This window comes from Antechinus flavipes, chromosome 4, assembly GCF_016432865.1.
Source record: "Antechinus flavipes isolate AdamAnt ecotype Samford, QLD, Australia chromosome 4, AdamAnt_v2, whole genome shotgun sequence".
Lineage (NCBI taxonomy): Eukaryota > Metazoa > Chordata > Mammalia > Dasyuromorphia > Dasyuridae > Antechinus > Antechinus flavipes.
Window position 1 is genome coordinate 138,831,934 of NC_067401.1, and position 27,524 is coordinate 138,859,457.

Here is a 27,524-nt window from a genome sequence, read left to right on the forward strand (position 1 = left end):
TCCCCCTGCGGGCCTCAGCTCCACCCAAACTCTGGCAAATAGGAGAACTAGGCCCCACCTCCTACTCTGGCTCCAGAAAGGATTAGAACTGCTCGTGAATGGGGAATGTCTCAGACTCAGTCTCAGTCACTCTTGTAATGTCATTTATTGTGTCTCTCCCCCCCACCCCACCCCCTTTGGGACAATCCCTTTCTACCTCCCAGGCTGCCTGGCTCCTCTCCTTCACTGGCTGCTCTTTCCCCTGTACCCCTGTCTTTCCAGCCAGACAAACCTGCCCTCATTTCTCATATTTCACCCTCTCCTGCTCCTGAGCCCTTCTACCAGCTGTGAGTCCAAACCCAGTATGTTTCCCATTGGAGTGGACTGGAAGAACCTGTGTCAGGAACTGGGACTCACTCCTAGCCCTAGAATTCTTTGAGGACAGAGACAGAGGGTTCCTAGTCACACTGGGGGAGTCTCTGAGAGCAGGGAGGTATAAGGAACCACAGACTTGTGAGTCCTGGCTCTTCCAGGTTTTAATTGGAATAATGCCTGGGAAAGTGTCTCTTTATCTGGTGCCTCATTTTTTCTTATCTGTTAAATGAGAGGAGAAGGGGGCTGGACTAGGTTATCAAACATTACATGACTAAGAATCTCTGTCCATGAGGATACTCATTCCCAGATCTGGGAGTGAGGACTCTTCGGGTTATAAAGGAAATGTGCCAAGTCAGTCAGTCAACTAGCATTGACTGAGCATCAACTATGTTCCAGGCACTTTGCTAAACACTGGGGCTACAGAAAGGCAAAAAACCAAACAATAGAAATCAATCCACTCTCTCATGGATCTCACATTCTAATGGGGAGGACAACATGCACACAACTGGGAACAAACATAGTAGAGAAAGGATGAATTAGGGATAATTTCGGAAGGATGGCACTAAGTTTAAGGAAGATTGAGAAAAGTTTCTTGTAGAAGGTCGGACTTTGAGATATGAAGAAGTTGGGAATCTAGGAAGTGGAGATAAGGAGGCAGAGTGGATGGCTATTGAAAGGCACAGGAGTTTAGAGATGAAGTGTCTTGTTTGAGACACAAGATAGTATTGATGAGGTTTAGATTTTCAGAGTTTCGGGGTCCCCTCTTCAGTATCACTGGATCACAAACTACATGGAATAAAGTAGAAAGGAAATCTAGAAAGATAGAAAGGAGTCAGAGATCATTTTATATTTGTTCCTGTGAGTGATAGGAAACTACTGAAGTTTATTGAGTAGGAGGGTGATATGGTCGGATCTATATTTTAGGAAGATTGATTTGATAGCTGAGTGGAGAATGGATTCAGATGGGGAAGGGACTGGAGTTAGGGAGACCCACCAGCAGGCTACTCTAGTGGTCTAGGAATGAGGTGATGATGGCCTGCTCCATGATGATTGCAGTGTCAGAAATTAGAAGGGGGAGAGTGTGAGGATGGGAAAACACAAGTGAGAGATGTTACTAGATTATAAAGGACAAAATTTCATTGGATATGGGGTATGAGGGAGTGAAGAGTCAAGGATGATACTCTAGGTTTCTAGCTAAGTTTACTGGGAGGAATGATAAAAAATGCTGTCCACATTCTAAAATAGAACTGATGGACTCTGAATGCCTATTGAAACATACTTTTTTCACTTTATTTTTTCATGGTTTTTATTTTTCCTTCCAGTCTATTTCTTCTTTCATGTGTTTTACATGATTGCAGATATGAAACCTGTCAAATTGCTTAGGGAGGGAGGGGAATTGAGGAAAGCAGGCAGGAAGGGAAAAATTTTGGAATTCAAAATTTTACCAAAAAATAAGAATGTTAAAAATTGTCTTTACAATTACATGTAAAAAAATTCTAAAATTATTTTTCTATTAATTAGAAAAAATAAAATGCTATTTAAAAGGAAAAATGTTTAAAATTGTTTTTACATGTAATTGGAAACATATATTGCTGAAAAGAATAAAAGAATGATAAAAATTGTTTTTACATGTAATTGGAAAAATTTAAAGATAAATGAAAGTTAAAAATTATCTTAATATGTAATTGGAAAAATACAATATTTTTTAAAAATAAGTGTTCAAAATTGTTTTTATATGTAATCAGAAAAAATAAAATACTATTTAAAAGGAAAAAATAAAACTTTCATGGTAAAAATTAAAAAAAAACCTAATAGGAAAATTAGGGAAAAGGGACTGTTTGTGAGGTGAGGGAGGCAAGTGAGGTCAGTTTTTGAATATGTCGAGTTTAAGAAAGATTCTTGGATTTGAAGTTGGAGCAATGAAGTTCTGATTTTGCTTCTGCTATTATCTGTGTGACTCTGAGCAAGTTATATATACCCACTCTGTGCTTCAACTTTTTCATCTCTATTCAAGGGAGTTGGACCAGAAGGCCTTCAAGGTCTCTTCCCAATTTAATTCTCCACCAGATGATGCCATATGCTGGGCTCTCAGCATCATGCCCTTTGTGCATCAATTTCCCCCTCCCAACCTGTGCCCAGTCATGGGAGTGCACCTTTACCATGACAAGCATTGAATGCAATCTCCCCCGGGGCTCTCTCTGTTCTCTATCTCTGGCCCCCTCCCTCCCAAACGCCAGCCATCAGCAGGCCCTGGCTTTGAAGATCCCTGCTGAATTGTGTTATTCTTATGACACAGAATAAATAGTGGAAGGCAGAGCTAGGGGCCCAGTCTCAAGTAATGAGGCTCTTCCGGGGGTGGGGGGAGGAAGGGGTGGAGAGGGTGCTGGCCTGGGGCTCCCATCAGATAACACCTTACTCATGTGTATTTATCATTCAAATGAGGGACGCAACATTGGAGACAGGTGGATTGAGACCCTGGCTGGGAGGGAGGCCGGCAGCCTCAGCTTCCAGTGTTGGCTGGGATGTACTGTATGATCTGGGGGAAAAAAAATTTGAGTTTTTCAGGACTTATGTCAGGTGCAACCTGAGCCATCCTCCCCGCATTAGCATTTTCTTGTTCTTCAAATTCTACTGTATTTACTTATCTCTATGAATGATGCATCCCCTCTCTGGAGTCAGGGTCTCCTTTCCATGCTTGCTGATTTAATTGAATAGAGATATAAGAGAGTGAACATCGTGCTTTGAAATCTCTGGCAGATCTTCCAGTCTATGGGAAAGCTTAGTTTAGATCCAGAGAATGAGGGTACTGGGAAAGGCAGATGAGGAATGAGACCATCACACATTGTCTAGTCTTGCTTTCCTTTACTGTTTCCCATCACACCTCTTTTAATCTTGTGTCTGTCTGAGGTTGGGGGATTTGAAGTTGCTTTGGAAGAGGGAAGAGACCAGACATTGCACTAGACACTTTACAAATATTATCTCATTTGAGTGGGGGAGAAAGGGGAGGAGAGGGGGAAAGCCCATTTTACAGTTGATGAAACTGAGGCAGGCAGACATTAAGTGACCTGCTGAGACAGGATTTGAATTCAGGTCTTTCTGACTCCTGACTTAATACAATATGCCATCTACCTGCTTGGGAAGTCATCCTTCTAGCAGGTGAGTAGTGACTCATGGCCAAGGGACCATGGGAAGAAGTAAAGGCTCACCACTAGGTGCTAATAATACCTGAGATTCATATACATGCAATCAGCCCAGAGCAGTCCATCTCCCAATCGCCAGGACCAAAGGGTGGGACTGTCCCTCACCACTCCCACATAGCCCAAGCAGTCAGAACTTCCTTAGGTGAGACTTCTCTCCACCCCAGACTGCTTTTGAAGTTCACTGTCACCTGCTTGCACCAGGATAGAAGTGTTGCAGACCTGAGAGTGGGGCTTATTCCCTGGGTCACTTTGACCATTGGTCCTGATGTCCATGGATTAGGAAATTTTAATTTATAATTCACTAGGCTTTTGGCAGCAGGAGATATAGAGAGATGTCATTGATCCTTCTGCTCACTATATATCTGCTCCTTCTCTTTCTCAGATCAAAATGGACCTTTCTCATTCCTGCTTCATTCTCTTCTTGGGAAAGCTTTTCTTGGCTTCCAAGAATGTTCCCGCCCCTCTCCCCTTAGCTTCCCCGATTTCCTGATTGGGAAGTCTTTCCACTAATTTTTCTCTGATCATCTCTTGGTGCAGTGGATGTGGAAGATTGGTGTTCAGATGAGGCCCCCTTGTTCTACTTGCTAGCTATGATTTTGATCAAATGAAGCGCTTATTTCTGGGCCTTAGTTTCCCCACCTGTAAAATCGGGGAAGTTGGACTGGATTATTTCAGTTTAGATCTGGAAGACTTCTTGAGGAGTTGCTCCAATGGAGGTCTGGTACCTATCCTGGAGGGCTGGGAGAACTCCTGGATTGTTGATGGGTGGTGGGTGAGGAGGATATACCCTCTACTCTCTAAGGTCTTTGTAGCTATAAATATATGATACTTCTATGCAGTGGATATATTTTATAATAATGATTCTATCTGCTAGAGAAAAGCGTGAAGAATTCAGGTCTTAGTTTCTCTCTGTTCCCTTCCCTTCCTCCCTCCCAGGCCTTTGTCGGTGAGATAATGTCTAGAGATACTCAGAGCTTCTCCGAGGAAGAGACCAGACAGTGACCAGAGGTGATTATCTGGCTTGACTAAGGCAGTGGTTTAACTCTCACTCCCCCATCTCAACCCTACCCCCCCCTCAACCTGGGGCAGAGGAGAGGGAAGGTAAAAGGGATTAAAATCAGATATCAGGAAGAACTTTCCAAAAGAAGGCATACCTAGGAAGAACCCCCTCGGGTAGAAGGGAGAAAGATGCTTTTAATCATATTCTCATTCAAAAATCTCTTCTGACTAGGATTATGGAAGCACAGAGGCTGTGCTCTTCAGCTCTGCCATTCCTTTTCTGTCCTTGATGGTCTCTTGGGTCCAATCACTCCACCATCTCTGTCTCTTCAGACTGAACTCTGGAATAGAGTGTCTAATCCAAGCCATTAATCTCCCTCACCCTTCCCAGCAATCATCTCCTCCTGTCTCTGACTCTTCCCATATATAATTCCCTCTCATTCATTACCACACCATTGCCCCTTTCCCCCTCATTCTTGCTCCTTCATTTCCTTCTATAAGGTAGCTTTTCTTTCTTTTCTTGTGTTTCCTCATTTCCCCACCTCTGGGTCCCAGTGGTCCTTCTGACCTAGTTCTGTAGTCTATCTGTGTTATTGGTGGAATGCGTGTCCCATGTCCCTCCTCCAAAGGGGAGCTCCCTTAGGTTGTGGACTGTGTCTTCTGCTTCTCCCTCCACCGCTTCCCAGCACTGAATCCGGGCTGTATGGCACGGAGGGTGGTTTAGAGGTATTGAGAGATGTCATTGACCCTTCTGCTCATTGTATATCTGCCCCTTCTCTCTCTCAGACCGACATGGACCTTTCTCATTCACCCTTCATTCTCTTCTTGGGAAAGTATTTTCTTCTTGGTCTCCAGGAATGCTGCAGCTCCCCTCCCCTTGCCCTCCCCGCTTTCCTTGTTGGGTGAGGGTGCAGATGAGCAAACAGAATTTCTGAATTGATCTATCTCCCTGACCCGCTGGTCTTTCTGGATGTAGGAGAGATGTGGTATTCCCAAGGTGGCCTCTAGATGTCACTGATCAGCTATGAGATCATTCCTCTCTGGTTTCCCAACTCTGCCGGAGTTGAGTCTGAACCTCATTTCTCACCCCATCAAAGAAGACACATAATTTAGCCTGCTAGGAATTAGGTGAGAAAATCCTGACAGTGACCCGGATCTTGCTCTTTCCTTGCCTGCTGTCCTCACCTATGCAGGCAGGACTGGTTGGAAAATCCTGTGGAAGATGGGTTTGTCTACATGCATGGGGTGGAGGTGGGAGACAGGAAGGGATGTTATTCAATTCTAATCTTCAGTTTTCCCCGTGGGGGAGGATGTTTTCCCACCTACAGGGATGCTTGCATTGGTCACAGGATGCAGTCTCTAGAGTTGGAGAGGGTATTAGATATCATGACATAGTAGAAAGGGTGCTGAATCTGGAGATTAAAAACTGGATTCAAATTTTGACTCTTCTATTCATTTATCTGTGTAGCCTCACTTAAGCCACTTAGGCTTTCATGGCTTCAGTTTCTCCATCTGTAAAATGAGGGAGTTGAATTAGATCTAGGTCTTAGGGCTAGCTCTAAAGTCAATGATTCTATGACATTCCCTTCCTCTTGAAGATTTGAAATTCTGGAGTACCAAGGGTGAATTAAGAGCAGAGGGATGATTAAGATGACCTTTAAATCCATGCAGAGTAATGCACTATTGGTGGAATTGTTAATTGGTTCAGTAGCTCTGGAAGACAATTTGCAACTATGCCCCTGAAATTACTAAATTCAGACCCAGAAATACTATTGCTAGGCCTATACCTTAAAGATGCCAAAGAAGGAGAAAGAAGAGCTATATGTACAAAAATATTTATGACAATTTTTTTTTTCAGTAACAAAGAATTGGAAATTAAAGGAATGGTCACTAATTGGGGAGTAACTGAACAAATTATGGTATATGAATGCAATGAAATATTATTGTGCCCCAAGAAATGATGAAAACCGCAGTCTCAGAGAGACTTGGAAATGCAGAATGCAGTGAGCAGAACCAGGAGAAAAAGTTATACGAATAACAATGTATTGTAAATACAGACAATTTTGAGGCTCATGAACTTTAATCAATGCAATGACTAACCACAACTCCAGAGGGCTGATGATGAAGCAGTCACTCCCCTTTTGACAGAGAGATAACATGCTCAAAATTCATTTTCTCCCCTTTTTTTTTGGCTGAAGCAATTGGGGTTAAGTCATTTGCTAGAATGTATTAAGTGTCTGAGACTAGATTTGAACTCAGGTCCTCCTAATTTCAGGGCTGGTGTTTTATTCACTGTGTCATCTAGCTGCTCAGACTTGAAATTCATAATAAGATACAGTGTAGAACACAGCCAATGTGGGCATTTAACTTTGACCATGTCATATTTGTTATGATGGATATTTTCTTTTCTTTTCTTTATTTTTTTTAATGGTGGGGGAGAAGAGGAGATGGGAAGGAGAAAAAATGCTTTTATTAAAAAAAAAAGAAAATTAAAAAGATGACTTTCAAACCACTTTGTTTTTTTCTCTTCACTATGGGTTGATTTCAGGTATCAGGCTGTGTCGCCTCCCTCACTCTTTTGTACCCTTAGCTGGGACTGGGTAAGCCTGGACAAAATTTAAAAGATGGGAGGAGGATAACTCCAGGTCCTCTTGGTCTTAGGAGATGGGGCAGAGTGGAGTTTCCCCACACCCACCCAAGTGGGGTGGATAGATCTTCTTGGAATTATTTGGATAGAGGTATTCCTTTTTCCTCTTCTAGACCACCTTCCCTCCTGATACAGTTTTACTCCAGGAAGCTTGGGAGGACTGTAGAAGAGGCAATATAAAATAGATGTGAGACTTTCTGTACTTATATGAGTCTGTGTCTATGCCAGCTAATGGAGGGCCATTTTCCTGATCTATAACTTGCCACTGGCTCAGAACAAAAATGTGCATCTGGTGACTTTGCATAGCCCTGCCTCACTTAAATCCAATTCAATTAGAAGTCATAATATTACTTTTCTGATGTCATGGTCCTTTTTGAGAGTAAAGGATAGGGGCAGCCAGGTGGCACAGTAGACAGGGCGTTGCCCCTGGAGCCAAGAGGTCCTGAATTCAAAACTGACCTCCTATACTTACTAGATGAGCAAGTCACTTAACCCCTAAATGCCTCCTCCCACCAAAGGAAAAAGAGAACAAAAGACGAAGGACAGCCGGCTAATGAGCTGGGATATGTCTGAGAGAGAATAATTCATTCAGCATTCACTACTCAACAAACATTCATTGGACAGTATATTGTAGCTTCTAGAAGGCTGAGGTAAGAATCAGATTTTTTGTTGTTTAGTCATTTTCTGTCATGTTCAACTCTTCATGACCTTGTTTGGAGTTTTCTTGGCAAAAATGCTGGAGTGATTTGCCATTTACTTCTCCAGCTGATTTTACAGATTAGGAAATTGAAACAAACTAGATTAAGTGACTTGTCCAAGGTCACATAGCTAATAAGTATCTGAGGTCATATTTGAATTCAAGATAAATTCAGTGTTCTGTGCACTATGGTGCCACCTAGCTGCTTCTGAATCAGAGAGACTTTCGAATCCTACTTGGGACACTTATTAGCTGTATGGCGTCAGTAGATCACTCGAGAATTTCAATTTTCTCATTTGTAAAATAGGGAGAGTGATATCTTTGATGCTAATATCATGAGATTTTGGGGAAGTTCAAATAGACTAGTTAATTTGAGCTCTACAACAATCCTATGAATCAGATGCTATTATGATCTTCAATTGATGAGGAAACTGAGGCTGAAGAGATTATATGATATGTCCAGGACCATATGGTTACTAAAGATCTAAAGCAGAATTTAAAACTCAGGTGTGGCAGAAGAAGCAAGGCTCCTTTACAGAGAGATAGGAGGTAATATATTCCAGGTGACTCAAAACATGACCACTGTCTCAACCACTATCTCTTCTTAGACCCTGATGAAGATAATCTAGGAGTCATAGTTCAAGAACCCCTCAGGCCTCTGGATTTGTTTCCAACTTGGGCCCCGTAGACATCTCTCAAGCTAGCAACACCTGTGGAGATGGGACCTGGAAACTACTTTGAAAAGTACTATAAGCTCTGCTTTTCAGAAACCATTGCTCCTGAAGACCCATAAAGGCAAGTTCTCACTCCCAGTCTTTGGTGCTGTCAAATGGTTCAACATCAGAAATGGATAAGGTTTTATGAGGTGGAAACATTAAAGAAAATGTATTACCATCTGTTTTGCAACTACAAAGGGCCATCTGATATGCAGCTGAAATCTCTATGTAGTCTTCTTTAATAAAATAATAAAATAGTAATTTCTTGAGAGAATTGCACATAGCGAGTGTTTAAAAAGCTTTCCTTCCTTCTTTCCTTTCTTCTTTTTATTCTTCCTTCCTTCTTTTATTCTTCCTTTCTTCTTTCTTTCCTTCCTTCATGTTCTTCTTTCTTTTCTTCATTTCCTTCTTTCCTTTTATCTTGTCTTTCTCCGTCTCTTCTCTCCTTCCCTTTATCCTTCCTTCCTCCTTCCCTTCTTTCCTTCCTTCCTTCCTTTCCTTCTTTCATTTCCTTTTTTCTTTCCTTTTATCCTTCTTTCTTCCCTCTCTTTCTTCCTTTTTTCTCCTCTTTTTTTCTTCCCTCCAAGTTTAGCTCTCTATCCGCCTCACCAATTAGCTCAACCAGATTGTCAGCTGAGGTGGCTTAGTGGGTTTGTGTAAATATTCTAAGAAGCTATTCTTTTTCTGGTTCTTTGGACAGCTAGCAGCTCACTATATTTATCATTATCACTGTTATCTCCCCCTCTGCTGCCCCATACACAGTTCTTTGTGTGTATCCCATGGTACTTTCACTTTTCTAGGACTTTTTTTTCTTTTGAGGTGTGTGCCTTCCCTCAGCTGATACAGGTTGTGATCTCTCACTAGTGTAGTAGGATGGTTTTGGGGAACTGCCAAGACCAGAACAGATATAATTCTGTGGGAACTCTAGTGAATTTCTCTATGCTGAACTTCACTGGTCGTTTGATAACAGATAACCCTGAGCCTATCCTCAAAGCCGTGTGTGTGTGGGGGGGGGGGCAGGCGGGGGGAGTGGTGTGAAGGGGAAATGAAGACTTCTTTGGACTTTGGACTTTGGACTTCAACTTGGCCCTCCTTCCACTACTCTCTAAAGCCATTCTCCCAATCTTCTATCTCCAAACCTTCCATGAGACCTTCTCGGCTGAGGGCTTTGATTTATTCTTCACTAAGAAAATGGTGGCCCTTTGATAACACCTTTTGACTCTTTGCTCCAGTTCTTTATCGCAACCCCTCAGACACCACCCCCACTATCCCTTGTTCATTCCATCTCTACTGATGAAGTTGCCCTTCTCCTTGCCAAAGAGACCTGCATCCTTGATCCCATCCCTTCCCGTCTTTCTAGCAGACTGCCTCCATTATCATCCTTACACTCTCTAATTTTCAAAATCTCCCTGTTTATTAACTCCTTCTTTGAAGCCTACAAACACATCCATCCTTAAAAACCTTCACACTTGATCCTATCATCCTCCCATAGTTGTCCTATATCTTTCAGCTGAGGTCTTGGAGAAATCCCTCTATAATGGAAGTCTCAATTTCTTTTTCTCTCCTCTTACTCTCTTCTCAACTTTCTTATACTATCATATGATTGAAACTGCCCTCTCCAAAGTTACCAATAATCTCATAAGTGCCAGACCTCATGGTCTTCCCTCCATTCTCATCCTCCTTGACTTTGTTACAATCTCTGTCACTTCTCCTGAAAATGCTCTAGATTTTCAAAAAGTCTCTCCTGTGTCTCCTCCTACCCATTTGATGGCTCCTCATTCTCTTTTGTGGAATATTTCTCCAGGTCATGCTCACATGGGTGGTCCTTGAGGCTCTGTGCTGAGTTCTTTTCTTTTTTTTTCCTTCATACTATTTCATTCAGGCAGCTAAGTAGCACAGTGGGTAGAGTGCCAGCCTGGAGTTAGGAAGACATCTTCCTGAATTCAAATTTGACCTCAGATATTTATTAGTTATGTAACTCTGGGTAAGTCACTTAAACCTATTTGCCTCAGTTTTCTCATTTGTAAAACAAGCTGCAGAAGGAAATGGCAAACCATTCCAGTATTTTTGTCAAGACAGCGCCAAAGGGTAATAAGAGTGGAACACAGTTGAAACAACAACAAAATGCTTGGTGATTTGACTATACCTAGCAGTGTACTGCTAGTGTTAAACACTTAACTGGAAATGAGGTGCAGAATATAAACAGGACATACTTTAAAATTTAATTTATATTTTTAAAAATAACAGTTTTTATTTTCAAAATATATGCAAAAATAGTTTTCAACATTCATTCTTGCAAACCCCTATGTTCCAAATTTTTCTCCTGCCTTTCTCCCCACCCCTCCCACATTATTTTTTTTAAAAACTTTACTTAAGAAATAAAATAAACATTCTCATAACATAGTATAATAGGAAAAAAAGATGATTATATATGAAATTGCAAATCCATATACAACTTGTTCTTCCTTTTAACTATGTAGTAAAGCTATCATGTAATTTTCTTTTCCTCTCTTTTTTCTTTCTATCTGCCCTAGAGATGGCTACTATTAAATACAAATAAGTATATTCACTGTGGCCGATATTAATTTGTGTTATTAACATTTTCTCTATTACTTTTTAAAATCTAGACAGTGAATACAACAACAAATCAGTGATTTATGCTGATTTCTAAGGCAATAAGTCAATGATTTGTGGTTTTGCTGATTTCTAAGTTACAAATGCTCACACTGGGCTCCCCCCAAGATAGTTTGAACTAGCCCCAGCTTGTGGGGTGGTTAGAGAGGATCCCCAACTACAGAAGTCATTTAACAACCTGAACATCAAAGCATGTCTCAAATGCAAAGGGTCAGCTAAGGGGATAAATAGACAAAGAGGAGGGGTAGGATGTTCCTAGACCAAGACTTTAGTATCCTGCTTTTCTCTCTTCCATCCTGGTGGGACTTTTTTTTTTTTTTTTGATGGTGGAGAGGGATGTGACAAGGGAAGATGTGGGGGAGGAAATCATTGGCTGTGACACTAAACAATTATTTCCTTATTTCCTTCCTTGACAGGGAGATGGACTCAAATTATGAGAAACAGAAGCACCACACTCAGTCAGCAATAGCATTTCCTTAGCTTTATTAGGCATCAAGATGGCATACTGAATAGAGTGGTAGATTTTAGAGTCAGAAAAACTTGAGTTCAAATCCTCTCTCAGATACATGTTCATTATTTGACCCTGGATAAGTCATCTTGGCTTTCTTATTTATAAAATTGGTATGATAATAGCAAAAGGTTGTTGTGAAATTCAAATGAGATATTATACATAAAATGCTTTATAAACCTGAAAGTGCTATCTGTGCTAGTTATTAATATGGTTATTGCCCTGAGTCACCCAAAAGGACTTCATATATACTATGCTGATTTGACATTTGACCTAGAAACCAAAAAGTACTTTGTAAATTGTAAATTGCAAAGAAAGATATTAATGAAAAATACTATCATTAATAATAATATCATTGGATAGGGGGCATAGTTTAATGAATAATTATAGTTAACATTTATATAGTGTTTACTATGTGCCAGGCACTGGGCTAAATGCTTTACAAATATCTCATTTGATCCTCACAACAACCTAGGAGATAGGTATTGTTATTATACCCATTTTATAAATAAGGAAACTGAGGTTAAATGACTTGTCCAGGATCATATAGTAGTAAGTATCTGAGGCAGGATTTGAACTCAGGTTTTCCTGATTCTAGCTTAGCACTTTATCCATTGTGTCATTTGTCTGTCTTAAGGGAATGCGAGGCTTGGAGTCAGGAAGCTCCAGAATTAAATGCTGCCTTTAGAATTTACTAGTTATGTGACTATGATCAAGTCACTTGACAACTCTATCTCAGCTTCCTCATCTGTAAAATGGGATGGCTTGGGAGGAAGGTGCCTTTCATCTTTAAATCTGTTATCCTATGACTGGGTTTGTGATTTTTTTGGTCTGGATATTCTTAGATGCAAATCCCTTAGGACCCAAAGTGGTGCTTTCTTTATAATTTATAGCTTTAGATTTAGATAGCTGGCTTAAGCACTGAGTGGTTAAGTGATTTGTCCTAAGTTACATAGCCATTCTGTTTCAGAATGGAGACTGGAGCCAGGTTCAATAATATAATCAGGTCATAAGCTAGCCTCCTTCCTTTACTTCCTATTTGTTCTCCACCTCCCCAACCCTCCATCAAGTCCAAACTGTCTCTTCTGACCCCAGTAATACCAAACACTGGCACCTATTTCAAATACTACCTGATTTTAGCATTATAGGTAAAGAGCCAAAAGGAACTTTTTATTTTTCATTTGATTCTTTGTGAGTCCATGGACCATAGCACACCAGTGCTATTCAGGGGGTTTTCTTGGCAAAGACACTGGACTGTTGTAAATGGATTAAGGCAACTAGCGGTTACTTGTCCAGAGTCATATAGCTAGTAGGTATCTGAGGTTGAATTTGAATGCAAGGCTCCTGGCCATGTTCTAAGCCACCTAGCTGCCTCCCATCTAGTCCAATCCCTTCATTTTAATGAATAAGCTGAGACTGTGCAAGATAAGAAATTTGCTGAAGGTCGTTTAGATATTAAGCAGCAGAGCCGGAATTTGAACTGGGCCTTGGGATTCTAAATCGAAATTTGGTTCAACTATGGAGATTGAATATGGATCAAAGTATATTTTCATCTTTTAGTATTGTTGTTTGTTTGCCTATTTTTTCTTTCTCATGGTTTTTCCCCCTTTTGTTCTGATTTTTTTTATACAATATGACAAATATGGAAATATGTTTAAAGGAATTGCACATGTTTAATCTATATCAGGTTGCTTGCTGTCTTGGGGAGAAGGAGATAAGAAAGGAAAGGAGAAAAATGTGAAACAAAGTTTTACAGAAATAAAAGTTGAAAACAATATTATTTGGAAAAAATGAAATATTCTTGGGGAAAAAAATTTTGGTTCAATTTAGTTCAGGTCTGAAAGCAGATTGCCATCTTCCATTCTGCCTGTTGTTATTGTCTTACTGTATAATGCTCTTGCTCAGTTGTCTGATTCTTCAAAATCACATCTGGGATTTATATGGCAAATATTCTGGAGTAATTTCCTTCCCTCCCTCCCTTCCTCCCTCCCTTCTTCCCTCCTTTTCTCCCTCCCCCCTTCCCTCCCCCCTCCCTCCCTCCCTTTTTCTCTCCTTCCTTCCTTCCTTTCTCCCTCCCTCCCTCCCTTCCTTCCTCTTTTCCTTCCTCCCTTCCTTCCTTCCTTCTTTTCTTTCCTTCCTCTCTTCTTCCTTCCTTCCTCCCTCCCTCCCTCCCTCCCTCCCTCCCTTCTTTCCTTCCTTCCTTCCTTCCTTCCTTCCTTCCTTCCTTCCTTCCTTCCTTCCTTCCTTCCTTCCTTCCTTCCTTCCTTCCTTCCTTCCTTCCTTCCTTCCTTTCTTCCCTTCCTTTCTTACTTTCACCACACTGTCTATGTAAATAATCAAATATATACAATTTTTTGGGGGGAAGGTAGGATCATAGATGGGCATCTCAAGGGGAGGGAAAGAAGCATATCGAACTCTTATAATGAGTTGTGAACTTCAGCTTTATCATCTCTAAAATGGGGATGATAATAATGCTTACATTCCTTACCTCCTAGGGGTATGGTTGGGGGTAGGCTGGGGGAATAGGGGTGGGAAATTACTTTGTAAACTTAAAAGCCTCATAGAAATGTCAGCTGTTATTATTAACTTCAGGAGATGAAAGTATTCAAAGGCTGGCCTTCAAAGGTGGCCTCTCAACATAGACCTTCAACCCCAGAAGGCCTCCAGAGCATCCTCTTAATAGAAACTCTTGTACTCAAGAAACAGATTTTATTTTCCTTTCTGTTTGAGCAGGTTTATAGGAAAGGGGTTGCACATAATTGTCTCTGAAGTTTTTTCTGGATCCTATGAGCTATATTGGATACAACTTCGTTCAAAGAGCTTTCTGTCTAGCTGGAGGTGAGGGAGGGGCAGGGAAGACATCTTAATGTAACAGATAGAGCTGGATATAGAGTCAGAAATGCCTGAATTGGGCTCCCATCTCAGCTGTCCACTGGCTGGAGGTTATTTTATTATCTCATTCTCAAGTTTCCCAAAAATAGCACTAATTTCACGGGGTTTTGTGGGGATTGGACTAAATATCTGGGCTTATAAGAAGGTTCCTTCTATAGATTTTTGGGGAGATGGAAGAAGGAAGATTACACTTACTATGTATTTATATAGCACATACTATGTGCCAGGCACTGACCCCAGCACTTTTACAACTATTATCTCATTTGATCCTCACAACAACTTACTTTGTTGTAGTGGATGTTATCATTATCCCCATTCTACATTTAGGAAACTGAGGGAACTCAGGTTGCACAGCTAATAAAAGTGTGAGAATATGTTTGAATTCAGGTCTTCTTTATATTAGTCCCATTGCTCTATCTACTATGCCATCTGTCTGTCTCAAGGCAGGTGTGTGTGTATGTGAGAGAGAGAAAAACAAACAGACAAAGAGAAAGACACAGACAGAGACACAGAGAAATACACACAGAGACAAAGAAAATGAGACACACAGAGAGAGAGGAGAGAGAAAGAGAAATAAGAGTGAAAGAGATAGATGAAACCACACAGAGACCAAGAGACAGGGAAACAGAGAGAGAAAGAAAGAGAGAAAAGGAAAAAGAGAGAGGAGAGAGAGAAAAAAGACATACACAGAAAAAGAGACATAGACAGACAGACAAATAAAGACACACAGAAAGAGACAGAGAGACAAAGAGAGACAGAAAGGGAGAAGAGGAGAGAAAAAGAAAAAGAGACAGAGAGAAAGAGAGAGAAGAGAGAAAGAAAAAGACAGAGATAGAATAAGAGGGAGACAGAAGGAGAGAGAAAGAGAGCAAGGAGATAGAAAAAGAGAAAGAGACAAAGACACACAGACAGGAGAGAAGAAAGAAAGAAGGAAATATATGCAGAGAAAGAGAGAGAGAAGAGACAAAGAAAAAGAGAGAGAGTGTGTGTGTAGAGAGAGACAGAAAGAGAGGTAGGGGAAGGAAGGGGAAGGAATGGGGGGGGTGATAATGAGAAAAGGAAGGGACAACTTGGACTGTGATCCAAACCATGTCAACCTAACGACAAGGAGCAGAAGGAGGTTGAGAGAATCTTTTTGGATCCAGTGTTGAAGACAAAGGGGAAGAAAAGGAGAAAGCAGGATATCAGCCAGGAGAACAGGACAACACCAGGAGCAGAGCAGCCAGGGTGAAAACAATGATTAGAAACTCCCTTGATCAGTGTCTACAAGCTCTATTAGCCCAATTAACCCTAATTGACTCTCAACTGCCTTGGCTTTCCAATAACCCGAGAGAGGCCCCAGGCTGGAGAGGGAATGAGAAAGGAAGACTGGGCTTCTTAGAAGAAAGGAATCAGAAAAGGGTCTGATTAGGTGATTGTAGGAGGTGCTGGTCCTTGGTTTCTGCCAAGAATTGGACTGAGGGAGACATCTGGATCCTTAAGGGATCACAAGTGATGTTTCTTTCATTGATATGTTTCAAATCTATAACCATAACCCAGTGAATGCACCAAGAATCATCTGATTAGCTAAGTTGGTCCTGGATACTTGTATCAGAGCACTGGGCCTTATGGATTTCTTTCATAATATATGCCTCCAGTGCTGGACCTTGAAAGGTCTAATCCCACCTCAGACACTTACCACAGGCAAGTCATTCAGCCATGTTAAACTTCAGTTTTCTCATATGTGAAATGGGGTGGTTGGAGTCACTGGCCCCTAAAATACCTTCCAACTCAAAAATCTATGATTCTACATTAAGCCCATCCTTTACCCATTGCAAAAGCTGGCAGACAAGTAGCTATTTCTCCCAAATAAATAGAAGAAAAAGTTTTATTGGATCTCCTTGATCTGAAAGTTCTTCCTGGGGTCTAGGTACAGAGCTGCTGAAACTCATTTCTTCTCTGACTAATTGGGATGGAGAATAATAGGGTGAACCCCAATCCTTTGCTCCCATCCTGCTTCCAAATTTCAACATTGTATAAAGAGTTTGATGGGACTTTGTGGAAAGATTGCTATTTTCGCCAGTGACCAGCTGAGCAACTTTGGACAAATTATTTTTCTGCTCTGAACCAGAGGATTTTTGTATGTGAAATAGCCATCACAATATCTTCCTTCTGTGTCTCCAAAGGCTGAAAGCACTTTGTAAATTGCTATACCCTTGTGAGGAATTATTTTTTTAATATTTTATTTTGTTTTATTTAACAATAACTTTATATTGACAGAATCCATGCCAGGGTAATTTTTTTTTACAACATTATCCCTTGCACTCATTTCTGTTCTGATTTTTCCCCTCCCTCCCTTCACCCCCTCCCCTAGATGGCAAGCCGTCCTATATATGTTAGATGTGTTGCAGTATATCCTAGATACAATATATGTTTGGAGAACCGAGTGAGGGATTATTAAGGCATTATTTAAATTTTCTTAATAGGATATTTGCTAGCTAGATGATGTAGTGGATAGAGTGCTGGGGAGAGAGAGAGAGAGAGAGAGAGACAGAGACAGAGAGACACACAGAGAGATAGATACACAGAAAGAGGCAGAGACACAGAGAAAAAGAGAGAAAGAAAGAGGAGAGAAAGAGAAAGAAGGAGACACAAAGACAGAGACTCATCTTTCTGAGTTTAAATCTGATTTCAGACATTTGCTGTGTGACTCTGGGCAAGTCACTTAACCCTGTTTGTCTCAGTTTCCTCATCTGTAAAATAAACTAGAGAAGGAAATGGAAAACCACTTCAATATCTTTGCCAAGAAAACCCCAAATGGGATCATGAAGAGTAAGATTCGGCAGAATAACAATAGGATATTCACAAATTATCTTGAAAGATTACCCCCTTTCATCCCTGGGCCTGGAGCACTATCCTAAATGCTTTCTCTTTTTCTTAATTACCTCTGGTAGAAGAGAACTCTGTGACTTGTTTAGTTGTTGAAGGGTAACCACAGGGAATTCACCTTCAATTTTTAATCTTGCAATTTGCTGATTAGAAGTAGACACTTGTAAATCTGTTCCTCTTGTCAAGACTGTGACAATTTTAAGGCCAATGAAATAAACCATTCAGCCAACTTCCCGATCCAGAATATTTTTTATTCTATTTCTTTTTAATTTTATCACAAAAACTTTGTTAGGAAAAGTAATGAAAAGCAGTGTGGTGCAGTAGTCTGGGAACTCAGTGTTCTCATTTATGAGACAAGGAAGACTCCTTCCATCTCAGACATTTCTATAAATCCATTATTTTCTGACTTTATTTCCCTTTTGGAATTGGTCTTGAAATGCTAGCAATTCTTGTTGCTGTGTACAAGCTCAAAAGTTTTTCTTTGACTTGGTTAATGGGATCAGGGATCTTGCCTGCTCTGGCTTGTCCTAGAGATCCAAAGAAAAGGCGGGGTCAGGGATAAGTGGGCAGAGTCTGTTGGGCAGAGGAGAAAGAGGTAATGGAGGGACCGTTGTAGATCATGGTCCTTAGTGTGAGATGATGAATTGTTACTGGTCAGGGAAAAGGGGGATTTGGGGAAACAGTTTGGGAAGGAGAACTGGCTGAGTAAGGTGTAGGAGTGATGGTGACCCAAAGGTACAATTGGGGAGAATAAAGTAAAATTATGGACAAGAAAGAATATAGATGAGGGGGAAATTGCCCAAAAAACTTTGACATTCCATTCCAGTCTAAAGACTTGTCCCCTTTTGGGAAACCTTAGAGGAAGAGACTTTATTCACTCTCTCTGCCATCCATTCCAATCTGTCTCCCGTGATCATAAGGGAAGTCCCTTCAGATGTCTAGCCTCAAACTCTCTTGCAGCAAAAGTGCCCTCATCTATATTGAGGGTATGGGATTGCTTTTGAGAATGGAGTTGCAAGCATGGTGGATGGTGGTAGAGGTGCTGTCCACCATGCTGAAGTGTAAAAAAAAAAAGTTACTTGCCAAATAAGACTATGGGGAAATCTAAACATGGTCCTTCCTATTGTGAGGACAGGTCTCTCTTAGGACACTCTCCCTTTCCCTCCCTCTGCCAATGCTTTAAAGTCCCAGATGTGCCTCTCCCTGCTCAGAACCAGTTGTTAATATGCTTCTTATCCTGCCTTTCCCCACCCCCACCCCAATGATTCTAGTGCCAGGACATTTGGAACCTCCTGTTCCAGGCGCCACCCTTTCCTTGCACTCAGAGCCTGGTGGCAGGGAGAGGACCAGTTTTTCCAGCCCTAGGATGGAGGGGAGGCCTGGTCTCCCTGGGGCTCTTCCGACACCAGATGGTAACCAGGGCCCCGGAATGCAGCTGATCCGGCTTCCAAGCTCGATGGACTACTGAGGTTGGAGGCAGCTGGAGCCCCCAGGGCCTGCTTCACTGGCCCCCCATGGGAAGGAGAGGGGAGGGAAGGAGGGACTGGGGGAATCGGGAGGGAGAGACTACAAAGTGTGTGTATGGGGAGCATCCAAACAGTTCCGGGTGAGAAAACTTTCTCAATAAAAGTTGTCAGCTTTTTTCCCCCATTGGACCCAGAACCCCTATATATCAATATCCATTTGCCAACATCCACACAATTTCCCTGGTTCATTCACTAGCTGCCAAAACTACCAAAAATCTGACTTTGTTTTAAGCTTCTATATATTTTCTCCATTTAGATATACCTTTGGCTAGAGAGACTGATTTGGCCTCCACCTGTAAAATACCTCTCCCTAGGCCTACCCTTCAACTTACCTGTCTTATCCTTTCTCCAATAAATTCTCCTGGATTGAGAATTCCTCCAATTCTATCCATCCCCTTAATTTAATTACCTTTAGTCATTCATGAGGAGGCAGAAGGAGATAGGGGAAAGGAAATTGAACTTGTAGTGAATGGAGCTGGATTTCAGTAGGAGCTCCTATACTTGGTGGCTGGGTGACCTTGGGCAAACCATTTATTTTGCATTTCTCAGACTCAGTTTTTTCCTCTATAAAATGGGATTAATAACACCTTTACTTCCCTCATAAGGCTGTTCTGGGGAAGGGAACTGTTTATAAGCAATAATGGGCTATAAATGTGAGCTATAATTCAGCCAATCATTCAGTCATTCAACAGATACCTATTGGGTACAAAACAGGTCCTGGGGATGGCACAAAGATAAATAAAATAAAACTTGACTCCTGTCCTCTGGGAGCTCATGCTCAAGTAAGAATGGATGATTAAGAATTGGTGGTTTTAAAGTTAATAATTGATGTTGAAAAAAATTGTAACTGAATGCTGCAACCCAGTTTGGCTCCAAAAAAGAAATACCAAAAGGCAACTGCTTCTCTCCTCTTTGTCAAAATGGAGAAATCAAGGTAAAGAATGCTAAAATGTTAGTTTTTTTTTTTTTTAATGTGTTAAGTTTTTCTGAGGGGCAACCAGGGTACAGGCAACCTGGGCCTGGAGTCAGAAAAACTCATTTTGTTGAGTTCAAAAGTAGTCTCAGACACACTTATATTGTCTTAGCTGTGTGACCCTGGGCAAGTCACTTAACCCTGTTTGCCTCAGTTTCCTCATCTGTAAAAAAGAGAAGAAAATGGTAAACCATACCAGTATCTTTGCTAAGAAAACCTCAAATGAGATCATGAAGAGTTGGACACAGCTGAACATCAGTTTTTCTGGACTTTGCCCCCTCCTCTTTTTTTTTTTTTGCTATAAGGGATGACTCTTTAAGAGGGTAGAGGAATATATTGGGAATATAGGTAATGTAAGAATTAAAGATAACAATTTTAAAAAATTAATAATTAATGTCGAGACAACCACAAACTAGAGAACTAATCTTCAGACTCCACATTTACAAGTTTCCTTCCCATTTCTATACTTCAACCATACTCCAATTATCCTTGCTTGCCCACTCTTTGGGTGGGGAGGGGAGGCTTCCCTTCTTGCCTTCCTCTAGGTCAAAACTTCTTAAATTGTGCATTTTGACTCTATCTGGGGCCTTGTAATTGAATGTGGGTGTCATAAAATCATGATTTATTATCAGCAAATGTTTGATTTGTATATCTATTTTATAAACCTATATACCTGGGTTTGTATAAAAATTTCCCAGGCAAAACAGAGTCAAGAGTGGAAAAAGTTTAAGAAGCTTTGTCCTAGGTGATTCCCTCCAACTCTTACCACCTTTGCCTATCTCAGGCTCAGCCTCTCTGTCAACTCATTCCTTTCTTACTGCTCACTATTTTTCCACTTGCTATTAATTATCTAGCTTCCAACTCCACCTCCTAACAGATCAAAAAATCATCTTCCTCCAATCGTTCCTCTGGCCCTTAAAAACTCCCTCCTTAGGAAGCCATCTTGATTTTATCAGAAGAAAAGAGAAGAGCACGCTCTGGTTTTACCCGACCAGGCAGAAGGTACAACCCTCACCAAGACCTTTCTCTGTCCATATATGAGGCAAAGGCCTTCAAGCCCATTCCCACTTCATTTTTATATCTTTCCTCTCTGAGGTTTTTTTTTTTTTTTGATAAAGAAATAAAAAAAATATGAATTTAAATATTTGTATATTTGAAGCTCTAGGTGTCATCAATATCATCAATAAACATTTATGTGTTTGCTTTTGGACAAAGAAAAGGAAGGGGTATCAGGACAGACCTAAATCTTGTTGCTGGGCTGGCAAAAAAGGGAAGAGAAAGGATAAAGTGATCAGACAGGGGGTAAGGTAAAAAGAGAAACCCAGCAAGATCTAATGAACTGAAGAAGCATATAGACCTTCTCATCAATTGTACTGTGGAAGAATATGGACCAACACATAATGAATCAGATAAAACACCATCTGGTGAATATAGGAGCCCCAGTTGTCACATCCTTTGCTAGGCTCATAGCCAAAGAGGCAAATTTGGCCCTTCACCTTATGGGAATCCCAACTCCAGAACCCTATGGGAATCCTCTCCTGATCCTCTTAATGATCCCTGTGCTTTTGCTCAGACTGTCCCAACTGGTCTCACCTCCACCTCTTAAGAATTCCTAGGTTTCTTTAAGAAATCAACCTTACAGTTCCAATAGATTTGAGATGGAAAATACCATTTGCATCCAGAGAGAGAACTATGGAAACTGGATGTGGATCCAAGCATAGTATTTTCACTTTTTTTGTTTGTCTGCTTTTTCTTTCTTGTGTTTTTCCCTTTTGGTCTGATTTTTCCATGACAACATGACAAAAATGGGAATAAGTTTAAAAGGATTGCACATATTTATCCTATATCAGTTTGTTTTCTGTCTTGGGGAAGAGGAAGGTAAGAGAGAGAGGGAGAAAAATTTGGAATGCAAAGTTTTACAAAAACAAATGTTGAAAACTATCTTTACTTATATTTGGAAAATTAAAACACTATTAAAAATAAAATTTAAAAAAAGAATCAGCCTTAGTGTTACTCCCTAGTGAAGTCTTTCCTGACCTCTGGTTTATAGGAGCATATATTCAGAATTAGAAAGGACCTTAAAGACCTTCAAGTCCAATCCATCATTTTAGAAATGGGGAAACTGGAGACCCTAAAAGGGTATGCCTTAGCTAGGGTCACATAGTTAGTCAATAACCCAGGTCCTCTGGATTCAAAATTCAGCACCTCATCTGTTGCACCATGATGTATTCTTCCCTCTTCTCCTCCCCCCACCCAATAGATGCTAAGTACCTTGAAGGCAGAGATTTTTCATTTTTCTTTGGATCCATGGAACCCAGCCCAGTGTCTAGTATATAGTAATAAGTTAATCAGCGCTTCTGGGATTGGTTTGGAGTCCATGGAAATGAAACCTTGAGTTCCAAGTGAAATTGACCCAGATGAGTGTCAGGAAGACTTTTTTTGCTTTGCTCTGGGAGTTCTGGCTAACCCTGGTGGAGGGAGGACTGCCAGAGTGGACTCTCTGGTATGAAATAGGCACCTTATTTGTCTTCTAGGCAGTGAAAAGGGGAGAGTGAAATGGACTTCTTGGGCTGAGACAGATGTATGTAAAGGGGCTGGAAGAAACCCATAAATGCCTGGGACATGGGTAAGGAAAGAGAAAAAACCCTGTTAGTATGACATGTGTGAGTTTCCCAAAGCAATTGAGGCTAGAGATCAGAAAGAACTTTTATTATAGGGTTTGAGCTCTTCTGCAGACATCCTGGAATACAGACTTTATTCACAGTTGGCTAGAAAGGGGTGTGTGTGTGTGTGTGTGTGTGTGCAGACGGGGGATATCTGTGCATGAAGGCGTCATATGAATGGATGATATGACTTGATGGGCCCTCTGAGTCTCTATTCTTTGAATCTCAGGTTTCTGTACCATGGCCCCAGGGGGACTCCCAAGTAGGTGGAGCTGCTGTCAACTCTACCCGTCTTTCTTCCCTCTGTGTCGTGATGTCCTGGGCGAGGCTCAGTGCCTGACCAGGTTGGGCAGGTTGGCGCGCCCCGAATGGCACCTGTGCCTGGTCACCAGCCCCACCCACATCCCTTTGAAGTGGGGTGACACCCACCTTGTATAGACCCACCCCCAATATCTCCTCGGAAATAGGTGGGATGTCCTTCGAGATTTGGAGGAGGGGAGAACTCATTTCCTGAGTCTTTCTATTCCCAGAAAAAATTAAAGGGAAAGATATTCTGCATTGAGATACTCTGAAGACTACTCCTTTCCCAGTATCTTAGCCCCCACTCTGGATCTCTGCTCCTTAACTTCTTCCTCTGGAGTGTTCAAACCAATACTCTTGATAATGGAGAATGGGAACAGGGATGTAGATTCTGTGTGAGTGTTGAAGAAAGTCTGTGAAAGGAAGGGAAGGAATCCAGGGTCAGCAATAGGGGCTCATTATTAGGACAGGCTTCATTGTCAGGGATGGGGGCTCAGTGTCAGGGATGAGGGTTACTATCCTCCGACTTCATTTAGCTTGTCTCCAAGTCAAAAACACCTATCTATTCCCTGAATGCTTTCTTGTACTCTCTTGTAAAGCTTCCTTCCTTCTCTTTTTTCACCCTGCCTTGCAGCATCTATGCCTACCATTCTTGCCCTGGCTGGCACACCTGGGCTAATCCCCTCAGCAGAGCCTCCTAGAAAACCATTAAGAAACCCTGACAGAAGCTCTACTCCACACTCCCTCACTCCACCCAGGACAAAAGAGGATTGGGAAGATCTTTTCTGTCCTACCCAGTCTTTTTTTTTTGGGGGGGGGGCAATCAGGGATTAAGTGATTTGCCCAGGGTCATCCAGCTAAGTAAGTGTCTAAAATCAAATTTAAACTCAGGTTTTCTTGACTCCAGTCAGTGTTCGTGCCACCTAGCAGTCCCTCTACCTATCCTTTTTTAATCTTCCTGATATTTGTCCATGGCTCTTGCCCCAGAGACTATACATACATACACACACACACACACACACACACACACACACACACACACACACATACATATTCTGAATCTCCTCTGACTTGCAGGCATACCCAGAATCCTTCTCTAAGACCAAAGCACACCAAGGATCTCAAAAAAAGAATCAGGACAATGGGTCTTAGTCTCTTTTCTATTGCTAATTATAATTATCTGTGTGATTTTGAATAAGTCAAGTCATCTCTCTCCCTCTGTAAAAAGACAGATTTTAATGAGATGATCTTCAGTGGCTTTGTTTTTTTTTCTGGATGCAGATGGCATTTTCTATCCAAAATTTATTAGGATTGTCTTGGAACCTTCAGTTGCTTTGACTTGAATATTCCATCACTCTTGAAAACTAGACAGAAAGGTCTTACCCCTATTGCCTGGTTTCTATTAAAACTGATTATTAAAAACTCACTGGATAAGGAGCTTTCTAAAGTAAGATACCGAACAGCCACTTTTTTCCCACCATCTTTCTTCTAGGACCTCATTCATGGCCTTGGAGAGTATTTGAACATGGATCAAGCCCAGAGGTAGACAAGGATAGTAATCAATTAGGGCCCGATGATGGTTTTCTTCTTTTTTTAATCAAGGGTTTTGTTTTTTTTAATGCTAGAGATTCCAATTTCTGTGATTCAAAGATTTTGTGTGTGTATTGTGTGTTTTGTATTTGTGATGAGCCTGATGGCCTAGGCCTACAGTGAAGCCTGCTGGGGGGAGGAGAGAAGACAGAAACATATAGTGAATTAAGTATTCAAACCTGGCTCATGGTTGACCAATGACTTTCTCTGGTATGTGACATTTCTATAGGCCTAGAACTGAATTGGGGTAGTAGCAGACAAGGTCATACATTGCTTCTCCATACTGTGATGTTTACACCAGTTCTGAGAGGTTGGTTCTATAGGTATTATTATTTCCATTTTATAAATGGAGAAGTGGAGGCTCAAAATGAAGTGCCCGGAGTCACTCAACAGTATTGAACCCAGGTCTCTTTTGCTTCTAGGTCCCCCTGCCCCTGTTGGTGGCACAATCCACGTCTCTAAAGCTAAAGCTTTAGAACTGGAAGAGCATTTTAGAAGCCATCTAGTCCAACCCTCTCATTTTAGAGATGAGGAAACTGGGACTAGAGCATGCCCACAACTATTAAGTGTCAAGTCAAGATTCGAACTCAGGTCTTCTTGATTTCCTACCTACCACATCACACTACTTTCTCCGGGCCTACAATTGTAGACTCAGTCCTGGATTTCTTTGGCACACCATACTACCCTTGCCTTAACTTATAATACTCACCTCTTAAGGGACCTAGTCCTTGAGGAAGATCTGGCCTATGTCTAGAAGCCCTTGGGAGTACCTGCTCTTTCATGGGGTGGGGTGACACAGAACAGCAGTGATTTGATCCCCTCTGACAATTCTGGCATCTGGTTTGGCTTCAGAGAGCTGTACCAGGCTGGCCTAGTATAATGGGAAATTATCCTGCCCTGGGGTCCAAGTGAAGGGGATGGGAAGGGAGTCTTGGTTGTCTTCCCTACATAGAAGTCAAAGGGAGTTGGGGATTCCCACAGAATTCCTGAAACTCCTAGGCCAGAGAAGGGGAGGGAATAGGGGTGGGTGGGGCAACTGCCTACCTGTACTTGAGGACCCCACCCTAGCCCAGGCTGTCAAATCAAAGGGATGCGCTGGCTCCCTCTCCCGAAGCCCAGGGGAACTAACCCAGCCACATTCTTCCTCTGCAACCAGTGGCATCCTAGTTAAAGGCACAGTGGCTTCTTTTCTTGCCCCTTTCCCCTTCTCTTCCTCAAACAATCCTTCTTGCTTTTCATTCCGGTTCCAGGGTCCCCTCCCTCAGGAAGTGGAGCCTGACTTTGCCCACTCAGCTCATTGCCCCATCTCTTCCCAGTCTCTTCAGCCCCCAGGGCTGAAAGATCTGAGCATAAGAGAATTTGCCTTGGTCTTTCTCTTTCTGAGTATTTCTAGGACTGTGGGTTCAACCTCTTCAAATAGGCTAAGAAATCCATGAGAATCCATGAGAATAATAGGTACTATGGCTTTTTTCCTCTCTCCCCAACTCTCATGCCCAATACAATTCTGCCCAAGGGGGAGTTCAGGGCTGTGGCATAGAGCAAAGTCAGTTTTGAAGGCTGACCTTCCCTGATATGGCTCATAGGAACAAAGGACTTTCAAGGGTCAGCATTTTATTGGGGAACATAATTGAGACTCAGAGATGACTTTTCCACAGATCATCCAGGTAGTCAAGATTTGAAACCAAATCTTCTGAGCTCCAATCCATATAATTCTTCCCCCTCAGAGATAACAGCAGATCCTGGAAATGGTTCTTTTTTATATGTAATATTTTATTCCCCCCCCCCCCAATGATATGTTAAAACAATTATTTAAACTTCTTTTTTAAGTTTTGAGTTCCAAATTCTATTCCTCCCTCCCTCTCCAGCCCACTCTCCGATCCATCCAATACAGTTTATACCTGTGCAATTATGTAAAACAATGGATATTATTATTTCATATCTTCTGGAATCCTAGAAACATTTAGATACCATCTAATCCAACTCTTTCATTTTACTGGTGAAGAAACTGAGGCTCAGAGAAGAGAAATTTAGGGGGGAGAAGGATCAGCAGAGTTAAGCAGCTGATGCTATCCACCAACATAATGAGAGGTCCCAGGGTTTTCATCTAGCCTCTGCTAGTTATAAACTGTATGAATTTGGGAAAACCACATAATCTGCTGGGGCCTCAATTTCCTCATCTGTAAAATGGGGGAGGGTTGAAATATCCTCCGGTGTTCCTTTCAGCTCTAGATTTATGAGTCTATGTTTCCATGAAGTGACTGCTTCTCTTTGAGCCTCGCCTTTGAGGTCCCTTCCAGTTCTAAAACCCCAGGAGAGAAGAAAGGTGAAGTCTGCTACTGTGTTGCTCCTCTCGCCCATCCCTGGGGATGTGATGCAAAAGACTCCCACCATCACCATTTGCTTTATGTTGCAACTGCCCTTTTCCCTACTCTTGTTTGGTGATTGAAGATTGGGTTAAATCCTGGTTATGTCACTAATGAACTGTGTAGTCCTGTTAAGTTACTTAACCCGTCGTGATTTCGTTTCTTCATTTGCAAAACGGGTCGAACAATGCCCACACCACCTAATTCACACGAGCGTTTTAAGGATCGGGTGAGATAATGTAGGTAGAGTCCGCTATGTGAACGTCAGCTCTCGTTACTTTGATGACTCCCCCGGTCAATAACACGTCTTCTCTCACCGTTCTGGAGACGATTCGCACCTAAAAATTTAAGGAAAAAAGCAATGGATTGAGCAAGGTGAGTGAGAAAGCCAATTCCAGATCGGTCAAGGCACCAGGCATTCAGTACATACTTGGATGAAAACTTGGCTTAGCAGTGGGGGAGGGAATCATACTTGCTTTCTAACCCAAGGCATTCAGAGCCAAATGTTTCCCGGTGGAGTCAGGGATGAGTGTGTCTCCAAAGGGGCCAGGAGACAGCAGGTTTGAGCAGGAGGGCTGGTGCGGGAGCCCCGGG